Source organism: Amblyomma maculatum, chromosome 3 (assembly GCF_055883805.1).
Source record: "Amblyomma maculatum isolate TAMU_Amacu chromosome 3, ASM5588380v1, whole genome shotgun sequence".
Taxonomy (NCBI): Eukaryota; Metazoa; Arthropoda; class Arachnida; order Ixodida; family Ixodidae; genus Amblyomma; species Amblyomma maculatum.
In genome coordinates this window covers 90,718,113-90,732,186 of record NC_139346.1, presented here as the reverse complement: position 1 = coordinate 90,732,186, position 14,074 = coordinate 90,718,113, and positions in this window count along the sequence as shown.

Sequence of the window (14,074 nt, the reverse complement as noted above, 5' to 3'; positions counted from 1 at the left end):
TGGCAGAGCATCCGCCTCGCATTCGGGAGGTACGGGGTTCGATCCCCAGTGCCGCCGGGTACCCACCGGTTTCCAATGGGTACAAGATTTCCCCAGGCTTGGTGCTCCGCTCTTCTGGGGTAAAATGCTTGGGAAAAAGGGGCCATGAACCAGAATGTTGGTTCAAGAAGAAAAAAAAAAGGCGACATAATGGGCTTTTGCCGCACAAGGCGGACTTATTGTTGTCCGATAGCGGAAGTGATCACTGCCACATCGGAGCAACTATTTGGGACCTATGACCCCTTTCCCAAACTTGTCACCCCAAAGAGAAGCTTGTACCCATTGAAAAGCCGGTGGGTACCCGGTGGCACCAGGGATCGAACCTGGTACCTCCCGAACACGAGGCGGATGCTCTACCAAAAGGCCACGCTTCGGTATAAAAAAAAAAAAAAAAAAAAAAAAAAAAAGCGGCCGCCGCCTTCGCCAGCGGAAAAGCATGCACCTCAATCGATGCCAGCTCCGCCGTGCAGCCGCTTTTGGCGGCATACCTCTCTCTCCTTTAGAGTGTGAGAGAAGATTCGTGACCATAAACGGTATTGAAGAACTCTGCCGTTACGTTGCCGGGTGCGATAATAATAGCCAAAGTTGAATGCGGCTCTCGTTTTATGTGTAAGCGATAGCTTGTTAGGCTGGTTGGGTCGAAAATCCGTCGGCGTCGTCGTAGTATAGTGGGCAGCGCGTCCATGAAATATTCCAGGGCTGCGTAAAAAAATTGTATCATGGTGACTTTCGTTTCAGCGGTTGATAATTGATTGATGTGTGATAGCCGATGACAACCTAATGAAATCTTGATTATTTGATTAAATGGTGAATTGAGGCAAGAACGAATTGGAGAAAGCAGTTTCAAAGGCGTCGATTGTTCGGAAGAAAAAGCCAATGCTTGCTGGTCATTTAAGCAAAATGAGAGCATTCGGGAAACTGAGAAATTGAGTTCAAGAAATTAAGAAATTGGTTATTTACAGCAATTCAAGGAACGCAAAATTGAAGAAAGGGTCTTCGTAGGTATAAAAGTACTCATAATGAAAATCCAATGCTTGTTGACGCTAATTAAAAAAATTGGACTGTGTAATTGATCATTTATTTGACTTTTCATCATAGTATTTTCAAAAGGACTCTTTGCAGCTTACCCAGAACTTTCTGGCACAAGATCAGCTACGTAAACTTTCCAAAGTCATCCTCAGGGTCAGAAGCATCTCTGAAACCTCAAGTTTGCATGCCAAAAAAGAATAAAATACATAACCTAGCCTACGAGAAGTGAGTTGATGTTACTGTTTGCAGGTCTGGGTCTGTTATGAAATATTGGCTTTGTGCGATATTCAGGTAAGTATAATTAACGCATTAAGGACTCAGCGCCGCAGTTGGACCTTTTTCATGGTGGCACTCTGCGCAAGCGCGCGCAATGCATTGCGGGAAGCTCGCGACCGCTTTTTTTTTTTTTTTTGGTAGTTCGTCGCGGTCGGTTGCATCGTTCTTCACTTCGCTGCTGCGCTGTTGTCGTCTTCTCTACGCTTTGAGTGCATGCTGAAATCACTGAGATGGCTCAGCGATGCGCCGCAGCGGGGTACTTTAATTCTAGCAAAAAGCCAGAAAATGTGCGATTTTTATATTCCTCGCGGCATCACTGCACGCAGTTAAAATGGCAAAGTGGTTGCAGGCAATGTGCTATGTGAATGTTGATGGAACTTTGTGGCAGCCAACAGTCAACTCGCGTGTCTCTTTTTCTGCTTTCTTGCACTTCCCAAATGCTGTAGTGCGAAACAGGGTGCGACGCCTATGTTGTCTTTTTGCTGATGAGTAGCAGAAGTTGCGCACGAAGAAATAAGCGGGAACTGCTCGGATCTGTCTCCTAACACCATGGGTTACCATGGGGATGGAAACTTGTCTGGCTAGTTGATTCAACAGACACAAACAACAAAGCGAACGAGGCACAGAGGGTGAAGAAGCATACAAACGCTGCGTTTGTGCGCGTGTTTGCCTCTTCGCCATCCGTGTCTCCGTAAAGCCCCTAGGGGCTTTATGTCTCCGAGGCTAGTGCTGCTCTTTCTTTGAATCTTTATTATGACCGCCGCACGCGAATAGAAGGTAACCTAAAAGAGAGGGTGAAATGTAAACTGTGGAAGGAATGTACGACAGCGGGATTGTGCACGCTGCCGCGGCCACCGTGTTCGCCGAAACAGCGGTGATAGCTACAGAACACCGGGTATACCTTCTGCGTAGGAGCTACTCCCCTTTCAAAGCAGTCAACCCGACCACTTTTTCTGCAGTGGGTTGTGCCCATTGCAGGAAACTAGCGGACGGCTTCCTCAGTGAAACTCTCGTGCGTTCTCTAGCCAGCGAACAAGCGCCTGGAATTCGGTTATGGTGCCCCTTCTAGCCACCATAGTTCGGTGCCGCCACAGCGCGGTATCAGGTTGCGCAATCATGCGCCTCATTAACAGCTGTGCCGCAGCCTTATGAAACGACGAGCACACTCGACTAGGTACCTCGATCAGGCTTTCGAACGCATTTGTTCCTCGTTAGTTACTCCTAAAACTGCAGTGGTTAGAGCAGCATCAGTGCACAGTTTCTAAAAGGGTCAGGTTGACGTGCATTTGCAATTTTCGTATACGTATATGGCCTATTTTTATTGCGAAAGCAATACTACTGTAGGTTTCGAGCCTTCAGCGTAGCGCGGCCGGTGGCCACATCTTACCCATGTGACGCTGTGACGTCACACCCCACGTGACACTAGGGTGCGAGCTGGGCTACCAACTCAAGCGGCAGCTTGAGGCTGGCAGGAGCTGTCAACTTGGTTCTCTCGTTTCACACGTCAGAAAAAGCCTCCTAGGACCCTGGCATTCACGTTACCCCTATAGGCCACCAAGGCACGTTCATATCGGTTGGTTAAAGCGGGGCTTTATATGTGGGCTGAGGAAGAAGAAAAAGAGAAAAAGAACGCTCGGTCACCCGCAGCTAATGCTTTCGCTCAATATTCGGTTCATTAGCGTCGAACCCTGGTAATCTCTTTTCTTTTTGCAGGGGTGCCTTCTCGCTTCGTGGACCACCCAGATTACGTGATATCGATCTTAAGACACAACGCTAGCTGCGTCAGGGCTTTCGCCGCGCAGTAAAAAACAAACACTTGTTATTAGCATAACGGTCAAGCTGATCATAATGAAAGCAAAGTAACACACGCACGTAACCGATCTCTGATTCCTAGCGCTTACAATTCCAACGTCAAATAGGTGTGTGAAACAGGCGTTACCAATGCTTAAAGTATTTATGACTTAGAAGAGGAACAAAAAAAAAAAATGCGCTACTAGAACAAGCAACCGTATACACATCACACCACTGGTTACATCGCCGTTTCGACAAAGGGATTCAATACTAAGCGAAAGGCAGGACAGTATGTATGAGCAGACATTTCAATAGTCAAAAGAATGCGTGCTAATACAGCAACGCAGTCACAGTATGCTTGCGCTCCTTTTGCATGTCAGTCATCGCGTACTGCTGCGACCTGTCTGTTGTGCCCATTCTTCATCGAGCACCAGTTTGCACTGGGGCGTATGCTGTTGAATGCAACATTCAATGCGAAGAATGTATTTTTCCTATTTAAATGCCCGTCCTTTCCGCAGTTGCCGGTTTGACGTTACGAAGTGCACGTCACTCGCGCTGTCACTGATCGGCGGCACAGAAGTCAGTTTGCTGGGCCACTGCTTGCTCTCATCCGAAAATTGCCCGAAATCCGGCTGCGAAAACATTTCCAACTACACAGAAATAAAATGTTCGCAGTAGTTAAGGCAAAGGCGTCATGAAACACTGTAGTCGGAACGTTCGGAAGAGCGCGAAATCTTCAGCATCCGTTTACACACCAAAGGAACACCAAACTGACTGCGCCTCGCGAACCGTCCGGACCACCAGTCGTGATTCGGAGGCCGCCGTTAAGCCCAGAATACATGGAGCGCTTTATTGCGAAAGCAATACTACGCCAGGTTTCGAGCCTTCAGCGTAGCGTGGCCCGGTTGTTACGCTTTACACCACGTGACTACTGACGTTATACCAGCGTGAGAGCTGGGCTGCCAAGTCGGCTCTTCAGCGTAGCGTGGTTCGTAGCCACGCCGGGTGTTTCGCGCTTCTCCCACTGGGTGCGCTGTAGTCTAACAGGCAGTGGGGTATGGGTGAACGAAGGATTGGCATACATTGGAAAGCATGAGCAATCACTTAAGGCCAAAGGGCGAAGGAATGCCGGGATAATGAAGCATAAGGCATTGTGGGGATACACAAGGTATGAGGTTTTGAGAGGCATTAGGAAAGGAATTATGGTGTCCGGACTTACTTTCGGAAATGCGGTTCTGTGCCTAAAATCAGAGGTACAGTCGACATTAGAAACAAATCAGAGAACCGTTGGACGATTAGCACTAGGTGCCCACGGCAAAACCACAAATGAGGCGGTACAGGGAGATATGGGCTGGGCATCTTTCGAAGTACGGGAAGCTCAGAGTAAAATATTATATGAGGAACGCCTGAGGAAATTGGACAGTAACAGATGGGCAGCTAAAGTATTTAAATACCTGTATTTAAATACCACGACAAGGCAGTGATCCCCTTCATGGATCACTGCCTTGTCGTGGCGGAGGGGCTTGCGAAACTCGATGAAGTCGTGAGCTCTGCTGTGTAGGGCCACCCAAGATAGACAGGTCACGGCAGAGAGTTCTGACAAAATGTGATTCACTGGAGAAGGTAATGGCAACCCACTCCAGTATTTCCTGCCAAGAAAACCCTATGGCCAGTCACAATACCATTATCGATATGGTGCCGGAAGATGAGCCCCCCAGGTTGGAAGGCGTCCCACATGTTACTGGGGATGAACAAAGGGCGATTCCTAGTAGCTCCAGGACGAATGAAGCGGCTGGGCTAAAGCCAAAAGGACGCTCAGTTGTGGATGTGTCGGGAAGCGACCGGAAAGTCCGATGTTGCAAGGAAATATATCACATAGCAACATGGAATGTAAGATCTATGACGCAAGGTAAACTGGATATCGTCAAGCGAGAAATGGACAGATTGAACATTGATATCTTGGGTATCAGCGAGCTCAAGTGGACCGGAATGGGAGAATTTAACTGCGGCGACCATTATGTATTTTATTGTGGGCACGAATCCAAGAGAAGGAATGGGGTCGCTCTCATAGTAAACAGAGGAATGGGCAAAGCAGTGCTAGGGTACAACCCCAAAAACGACCGAATGATTTCACTTCGGATCCAAGGTCACCCTTTCAACATAACAGTTATCCAAGTCTATGCACCGACCACTGCTGCTGAAGAAGCTGACGTTGAGAGATTTTATGCGGACCTACAATGCCTTTTAGACCGCACCCCATCATCAGACGTCGTTTTTCTCATAGGAGACTGGAATGCTAAGGTCGGGAGTGAAGAAATATCCGGAATTACAGGCAAGTTCGGTCTTGGTGAGCCAAATGAAGCTGGGCAGAGGCTAGTAGAGTTCTGTCAAGAAAACAACCTGACCATAGCGAATACTCATTTTCAACAGCACAAGAGGCGCCTGTACACATGGATTTCACCGGACGGTCTGTACAGGAATCAGATCGATTATATTATTTGCCGGCAGAGATGGAGAAGCGCTATACAAGCAGTAAAAACAAGGCCTGGGGCCGATTGTGGCACCGATCATCAGCTTCTTGTTGCCAAAATTAAGCTTCGATTGAGGAAAACGCAGAAAACTAGAAGGCCTTTCAGGTATGATCTGGATCAGATTCCATTAGAATATGCTGTGGAAGTGAGGAATCGATTTCAAGAATTAGATCTAGAAGACAAAGAGCCCGAAGAGATGTGGACTGATGTTCGTGATATAATACAAGAAGTTGCTACTAAGGTAGTTCCAAAGCAAAAGAAATGCAAAAAAGCAAACTGGTTATCTGAAGAGGCTTTGCAAATAGCTGAGGAAAGGAGGATGGCAAAAGGTATGGGGGAAAGAGAAAGATACAAGGTTCTCAATGCGGATTTTCAGAAAATAGCAAGGAGAGATAAGAATGCCTTCCTGAACATACAGTGTCAAGCAGTTGAGGACAACAGCCAATTAAGAAACACAAGAGCTCTGTATAAGACAATCAAAGATATCAAAGGAAGCTTCTGTGCTAAGCTGGGCGTGATAAAGGACAAACGAGGCAAGGACCTCACTGAAGCCTCAGAGATAAAGAAGAGGTGGCAGGAATACACAGAAGAACTGTACAAGAAGGACCCGGATGTGCAATCCCAACATAGGACGGTTGTGATTACTGATCTCGAGCCGGGCATCCTGAAGAGTGAAGTTGAATGGGCCTTAGCCAGCCTTGCTAAGAACAAAGCAAGCGGAATTGATGGTATTCCAGCTGAGTTGCTTCAAAACCTCAACCACGACGCTGTTAACACACTGCATACATTATGTCAAAAGATTTGGACGACCCTGCAGTGGCCACAGGATTGGAGGAGGTCAGTTTACATCCCCATTCCAAAGAAAGGCAGTGCCAAAGATTGTTCCAACTACCGCACGATCGCGCTTATTTCGCATGCTAGCAAGGTGATGTTAAAAATCCTGCAAGGTAGGCTGCAGCAGTATGTGGATCGGGAGCTTCCGGACGTGCAAGCTGGGTTTCGCAAGGGCAGAGGAACTAGAGACCAAATTGCCAACCTTCGCTGGATCATGGAAAAAGCAAGAGAGTTCCAGAAACCCATTTACTTCTGCTTTATTGATTATGCGAAAGCGTTTGACTGCGTAGATCACAGCAGATTGTGGCAAGCTCTCCGAGAGATGGGAGTTCCAATTCACCTCATCTGTCTCCTCAGGAACCTGTATGAAGGGCAAGAGGCCACAGTCAGAACTGGGCATGGTCTTACTGATTGGTTTCCGATTGAGAAAGGGGTGAGGCAAGGCTGCATACTGTCGCCCTGCCTATTTAACCTATATGCAGAGTGCATCATGAGGAAGGCCGGTCTGGACGAGTCTTCAGCTGGAGTGAAGATTGCTGGAAAACGTATCAACAACCTTAGATATGCGGATGATACCACTTTAATGGCAGAAAGTGAAGTGGAACTCAAGAGACTTCTGATGCGCGTACAAGAAGAGAGTGAGAAGTTTGGGCTTAAACTGAACATTAAAAAGACGAAGATCATGGCGTCTTGCCCTATCAAGTCCTGGAGCATCAATGGACAAGAAGTGGAAGCTGTGACAGATTTTCTGTTCTTGGGCGCCAAGATTACCTCGGAAGGAGACTGCAGCCATGAAATTAGGAGACGCCTGCTTCTGGGAAAGAGAGCAATGGTTAGCCTTGACCGCCTAGTAAAGAGCAGAGACATTAGTCTGCCAACCAAGATCCGTATAACCCGTGCTATGGTCTTTCCAGTTGTGATGTATGGATGCGAGAGTTGGACTGTGAAAAAGGCTGACCGCCGAAGAATTGACGCGTTTGAATTGTGGTGCTGGCGAAGACTCTTAAGAGTTCCTTGGACTGCCAGAAGATCAAATCAGTCGATATTGTCGACCATAAACCCTGACTGCTCATTGGAGGGTCAAATTCTAAAGTTAAAGCTCAGCTACTTTGGTCATCTGATGAGAAGAGAGGAGTCGCTGGAGAAAGAGTTGATGTTGGGAAAGGTTGAGGGTCGCCGGAGAAGGGGTAGGCAGCGAACGCGATGGTTAGATGGCATTCTCGAGGCATTGCAGATGAAGCTATGTGATGTTAAGAAGATAGTGAGAGACCGGAAAGCGTGGCGTGACATGGTCCATAGGGTCACGAAGAGTCGGACACGACTGAACGCCTGAACTGAACTTAAAAAGCGTTGACTCACAATGGAGGAAAAGAAATAGGAAAGTAACTAGTAAGTATGCTAGTCACAAGGACAGAGAAATAAAGAGCATTAAGCAACAGGTGAAAAACACAGAAGGTAACAATTGGATAAATTCGATGAAAAGAAACAGAGTGTGGAATTATACCGAAAGTGGAAAATGCAGATCAGGAAGGAAGATTTCTTTGATAACATAAGAGGCAGTGCCCTACTTTTTGAAGCTAGATCAGGGTGCCTTAGAACACGCAGCTACAAAAAGAAATTTAACAATGGAGATGACGCATGCGCTGTATGTGGCAACTCCAGTGAAACAATTGACCATATTATACTCGAATGTAATGGTATCCATCCGGAAGTTGATGCAGGCGCAATCACTATTCCTGAAGCTCTGGGGTTTAGAGAAAACAGTGGCCGGGTGAATAAACCGGCGGTGGAAACTAGGAAAAAACGACTTGAAGATTGGTGGCTTCAAAGCAGAGAAGTGATATAACGTTAGTAATGTAGGAACAAAAATTTAATAAATAGAATGATGGTTTAGTTAACGTTGCTAAATTAAGATATAGGGAGAAAAATGAGCATGATAGCTACCACCCCGTTTCAAAGGGGACGTTCCTATATTCCATCCATCCATCCGGTGTGAGGTCAGAAAGGGCCTGTCACACTAGCACGACATGACGCCGATTTGGTCTGCCAACAGCGCGTCTTCCTGATGTCTGCGTCTATGTCACACTGCGCCGACGGAAACAGTCGGCCGACAGCCGGTGTCGGCCGACGGTCGCCCAACTCCTATGTCACACTAGCCAGACAACGTGCGAAACCTCCCCACCGACCAGGACCTCTCATTCTCTCTCTCTTCTCGTGTCATTATACGTTCATTTTCTTAATCCTTTTTTTTTTCTACCATGCGAAATTCTCCTTTCTGTAGCTACTCCCTATCTTATTTTTCATGGTTTATTCTCGGAACTACTTAAGGAACGCTTAATTTTAATTTTATTTCATATATTTGACCATACCAAAACATGCGCCTCAACAGTCGTGATTATGGACCGAGACTGAATAGTGCCCAGTGTTTTACGGCTCTGGTTGCCTGATCAGACGTCGGTGTTCGAAAAATAAAAGCTGTCCGCGGCGAATAACAGACAGTGTATATTAAAAGCTGAAAAAAAAGAAAAAAAAACTACCCTTGGGATCGAACTCACCACCTCCTGTTTGATAGCTAGCTGCGCTAACCACTGCACCACAGTTAGGCCTAACCGGGACTTTCAGAGGTTGAGATATGGTTCTAGCTAATACGCTGTCTTGCAGTGTGAAAGTCGCGAAGGTAGTAGGAGCGTTTACCGCTTAACTGACTGTCCAGCTTGCTCAGAGTAAACTGCAGACAGTTTGAATCATTCCATGTTGTGCAGTAACAGGTACAACTTTCGGTGGATTTTCTAAAACCTTAGGCGTATTTCACAGGGCCGGCCGCGGGACCACGACTGCTGTTGGTTCTGTTGTAAAGTTTAAACGCAAGTTCTGCGCTTTTTGCGCACGCAATTCTTGAAACACATTGAATTATGCAACAAAAAAATTATTGCGTAATGCGTAACATAGCGTTGAAATTAAGTTGCGAAGTAGCGACGCAGCGGCTAGACGTTAAACACAATGATCGAAGTGCGCAGGAGGGTCGGCATCTCTGCTGGCTTCAGGAAAATATTCGCTTCTTTTCATAATTTCTTTGTCACGTACGATGCTCATTTTGCACTATTCTGTGCAGTTCGGAAAAGCGGAAAGATTGCTCACGGTCCCGACGAGCGCCACAAATCTATGCGCCCCGAATTCACTCGCCCCGAAAAGAAAACGCTGCCGTTGATATTCCACACGCATTCGGCGGCCTCGAGTATTTTGGCGGCTCACGCTCGCGTTTCGGTCAGGGATTATGCATTGATTCTACTTTTTTACGTATATTAGTGTTGAAAGGTATTCGCAGTCGACGTGGTGTACTGAGTCGGTTTTGCGTTTCGAGAAAGTTTTTGCTCGGCGGCCGATCTCCGAAAGTCGGCAGACTGGTTTTGTCGGTGTCCCCGGCCTCAAAGCCTGTCACACTGGGAAGACATTTGGTTTTCGGTCGTGTTGGTGTCGTCGTCGGCCTAGTGTGACAGCTTGGTCGGCCGCAGACAAGGTCGGCCGACAAGTTGGCCAGATGTCGGTGTCGTTGTCGGGTCTGCGTCGGTGTTTCAGCGTGGCGTGGCTAGTAGCCACGCCGGGCGATTAGCGCTTCTCCCACTAGATGCGCCGTGGACTAAGGGGACTAACAGGTGGTGTCGTCTTCCATTGGAGACACTTTGCCTCTCTTCTCTATTCAGTAAGTAGAGGAGGGGAGGATGCGCTGTATAAAGTATGCCCTTTCAGTGCTTGTAAAGGGCCTGTCACACTAGCACGACACGGCGCCGATTTGGTCTGCCAACAGAGCGTCTTCCTGATGTCTGCATCTTTGTCGCACTGCGCCGACGGAAACAGTCGGCCGACAGCCGGTGTCGGCGCCGCGTCGCTCGCAAGACGGCTGTCAGCCGACGGTCGCCCAGCTCCTATGTCACACTAGCGAGACAAACTGTCCCCACCGTCTAGGCCCTCCCATTCCCAGTCTCTTCTCGTGTCATTATACTATTCCTTCTGCCATGCGAGATTTTCCTTGCTACACCTGCTCCCGTTTTTATTGTACTTGGTTTTTCTCATAAAATGAAGGGACGCTTTATTTTTAATCCCATCTCATAAATTCAACCGTACCAAAACAAGCGCTTAATTCACCAGTCGTGATTATGGGCCGAGACTGAATACGGCCCAGTATTTTACGGCTGTGGTTACCGAATCAAAAGGCAGTGTTGAAAAATAAAAGCTGTCCGCGGCGAATAAGAGACAGTATATTAAAAGCATAAAAAAAGAAAAAAAAATCTCTACCCGTGGATCGAACGTATGACCTCGTGTACGATAGCTAGCTGCGCTAACCACTGCACCACAAAAGTTAGGCCTAAAAGGTGTTTTCAGAGATTGAGGTATGCTTTTAGCTGATATGCTGTTTTGTAGTGTGAAAGACGCGAAGGCAGTAGTAGCGTTTACCGCTTAACTGACTGTCCAGCTGGCTGAGAGTAAACTTCACATACTTTGAATCATGCCGTGTAGTGCGTAAAACCTTCGGCGGATTTCGTAAAACCTTAGGCGTATTTCACAGGGCCGGCCGCGGGACCACGACTGCTGTTGGTTCTGTTGTAAAGTTTTGAACGCAAGTTCTGCGCTTTTTTTTGCGCACACAATTCCTGAAACACAATGAATTATTAAACAAAAATTGATTGCGTGATGCGTAACGTACCGTTGAAATTGGCTTGCGAAGTAGCTGCTAGGCATTATGACATGTAAACACAACGATCGAAGTGTGCAGGAGGGTCGGCATCTCTGCTGGCTTCAGGAAAATAATAGCTTCTTTTCATAATTTCTTTGTCACGTACTATGTTCATTTTGCACTATTCTGTGCAGTTCGGAAACGCGGAAAGATTGCTCACGGTCCCGACGCGCGCCACAAATCTATGCGCCCCGAATTCACTCGCCCCGAAAAGAAAACGCTGCCGTTGATATTCCACACGCATTCGGCGGCCCCGGGAATTTTGGCTGCTCACGCTCGCGTTTTGGTCTGGATTATGCATTGATTCTACTTTTTTACGTATACTAGTGCTGAAAGGTGTTCACCGTCGACGTGGTGTACTGAGTCGGCTTTGCGTTTCGAGAAAGTTTTTGCTCGGCGGCCGATCTCGGGAAGACTCGGTCACCGACAGTCGGCAGACTGGTTTTGTCGGTGTCCCCGGCCTCAAAGCCTGTCACACTGGGAAGACATTTGGTTTTCGGTCGTGTTGGTGTCGTTGTCGGCCTAGTGTGACAGCTTGGTCGGCCGCAGACACGGTCGGACGACGAGTTGGCCGACCGTCGGTGTCGTTGTCGGGTCTGCGTCGGCGTCGTGTCGCGATAGTGTGACAGGCCCTTAAGACAGTTCTTGCTGTCTGAGAAGCAGAGGGAGAAGGCGGCTCGCCAGCGTGAAGCCAGGAAGCGACAGCCAGCTACGGAGACAGGAACAACGTGAAGAGCGTCGAGCCAGACGTCGTGCTCAAGATGCGGCTCGGCGAATGCGTGCTTCTTCTGAAGCCACCGAAGCAGTTGCTTTCACAATTTCCTAGGCTTAAGTACAGCTAAGCCACTGTGAATTTTTTCCCCACGGTTTTCGCGCGTCGAAAACTGCCGCGCCGCCGCGACGCCCGGCTCGAGATACATGAAACGACGAAGCGGCGCAAGCGCCACCGCGGTAACTCGATGCGAAAGCAAATGCACTAGCGAGCGGAAATAACCACAGAGCGAGGTACGTGAGAGAAGCGACGATTTATGCCTGTTGGCTACATCAACAGGCAGCTTTTAGCGATAGCCAAAACCATCAGCGAAGATGTCCTCGCTCTGCTATGCACAGCAATAGTCAGTTTCTTCATATTTATTCTGCTTTTCAAGTTTTCTTCCGCATACTTGACTCCATGAATTAAAATCTATTCCTGCACTGCGAAAGAGTGCCGAAACGTGGTCTGGTGGTTTGAGGCGAAGAGGAGGAGCCTCGTCTTCATTTTTTTTTTTTTAGGGGAAAAGAATTGACCACCGGCTTTACCGTAGAAGCGTGGAGCGGTCAAGCCTCGTTCTGCTTATAACATTATCACTCTTATCACAATTCTGCACAAGCATCAGAAGAACGGTTGAACCTCGTCACCAGAAGGTCTGGAAAGTAATTCTAGTGACGTCTTCTGCTTCGGTCGGTTCCCCGAGACTACCATACGCCGATCCGCTTGTACCTTTCTGAGTGGGCAGTGTTACGAAACTCATTAGACATGCCATATATGATCGCTTAACGAGCTGCGGACCTCGAAACCTCGCAACCTCGCAACGTATAAAGTGCCAGATGGCTCTTTCACCATGCTTTTACGCAGTTCTTGTAAACATTTCCGGCCCCCAGAGGACGCAAGTTGCAAATGATGATTACATTTAACCCAAAAGCCAAGAAAGAATAGAATAAGATTTTTTTTTTTTCATATGTGTTCCGGAAGAAATCTTTTTTTTTTTTAGGGCTAGCTTTGGCCTTGGGGACGTTTTTTTCCTAGTTGCCGCTTCTTCAGGGGTCGTTTCTTCCGGGGACGTTTTTTCCGGGGACCTTTTTTTCCGGGTTTTTACCTACACCAGTTCCTCGGATGTCACAAAAAAATGCAGGTCAAGTGATCCTCATCCTCTAGCTCAATACAGCGTGGCACCCAAAACAACTCATTTCAATTTAGACAGCACTGTCTTCTGTAAGAACAACAGCCCCAAAATTTGTCATGTGCATCATGATTACTGATAAATGAATAGTTCACGTTAAAAGAGCGCCAAGATAGTATTTGAACAACAAAGGATAGCGTTGATAATTCACGTATAAAAGCCGGTAACTTATTCACCAAAGATATATATTCATTGTAAGTGAGAAAAAAAAACAGTTACATAGCTGACCTTTCCTGCTATTGATATACACGCGAATCTCTCCTTGCGAGGTCTTCATGTTCGTACAAAGAGTGGAGCATAATTTTACTCTATCGGCGACCTTTATGCCCTATATGACGAAGACGAAAGGAAATAAATAATTAAGGCAAATTTTGGCACAGCCAACGCCCTGGAGTGCACATAACATTGCGATAGTTCGTCGATTGAATACCATTCACGTCGACTCCATTACGCACAAAAAGAAGAGCACACCGCCATATTATATAAGTGCTGTGCTTTTAAAGAATATAAGTGCTGTGTTTTTCAAGTTTACTATCACCACCACGTCGCAAGCAGTGCTCGCTGCACGCATCTGTTGAGTGGAACCCTACACCCCCCTGCGATATGAAAACGGCAGTCTTTGCGACAGGCGTTCCAGGCGAATTTGATATCAGTGACGCTCTCGTAAGTGCGAAAAATTGCGGTGGTAGTGGTTTATTAAAAATATTATTCATCAAAAAAGGAAGGGAAAGAATGTTGCCGGCCACGTGGCGGGAAAGAAAAAGGATTCAAAGCGAGGAGAATCAGAGATGAGAGGGATAGCAAGAAAGGACAAGGGGAGCTTTGTACAAGATTGCTTTTCTGGCCTGCAAGTGTCCAAGCACTGCCTAAAACCTGCTGCGCGCGAGCTGCCACGGCAATTA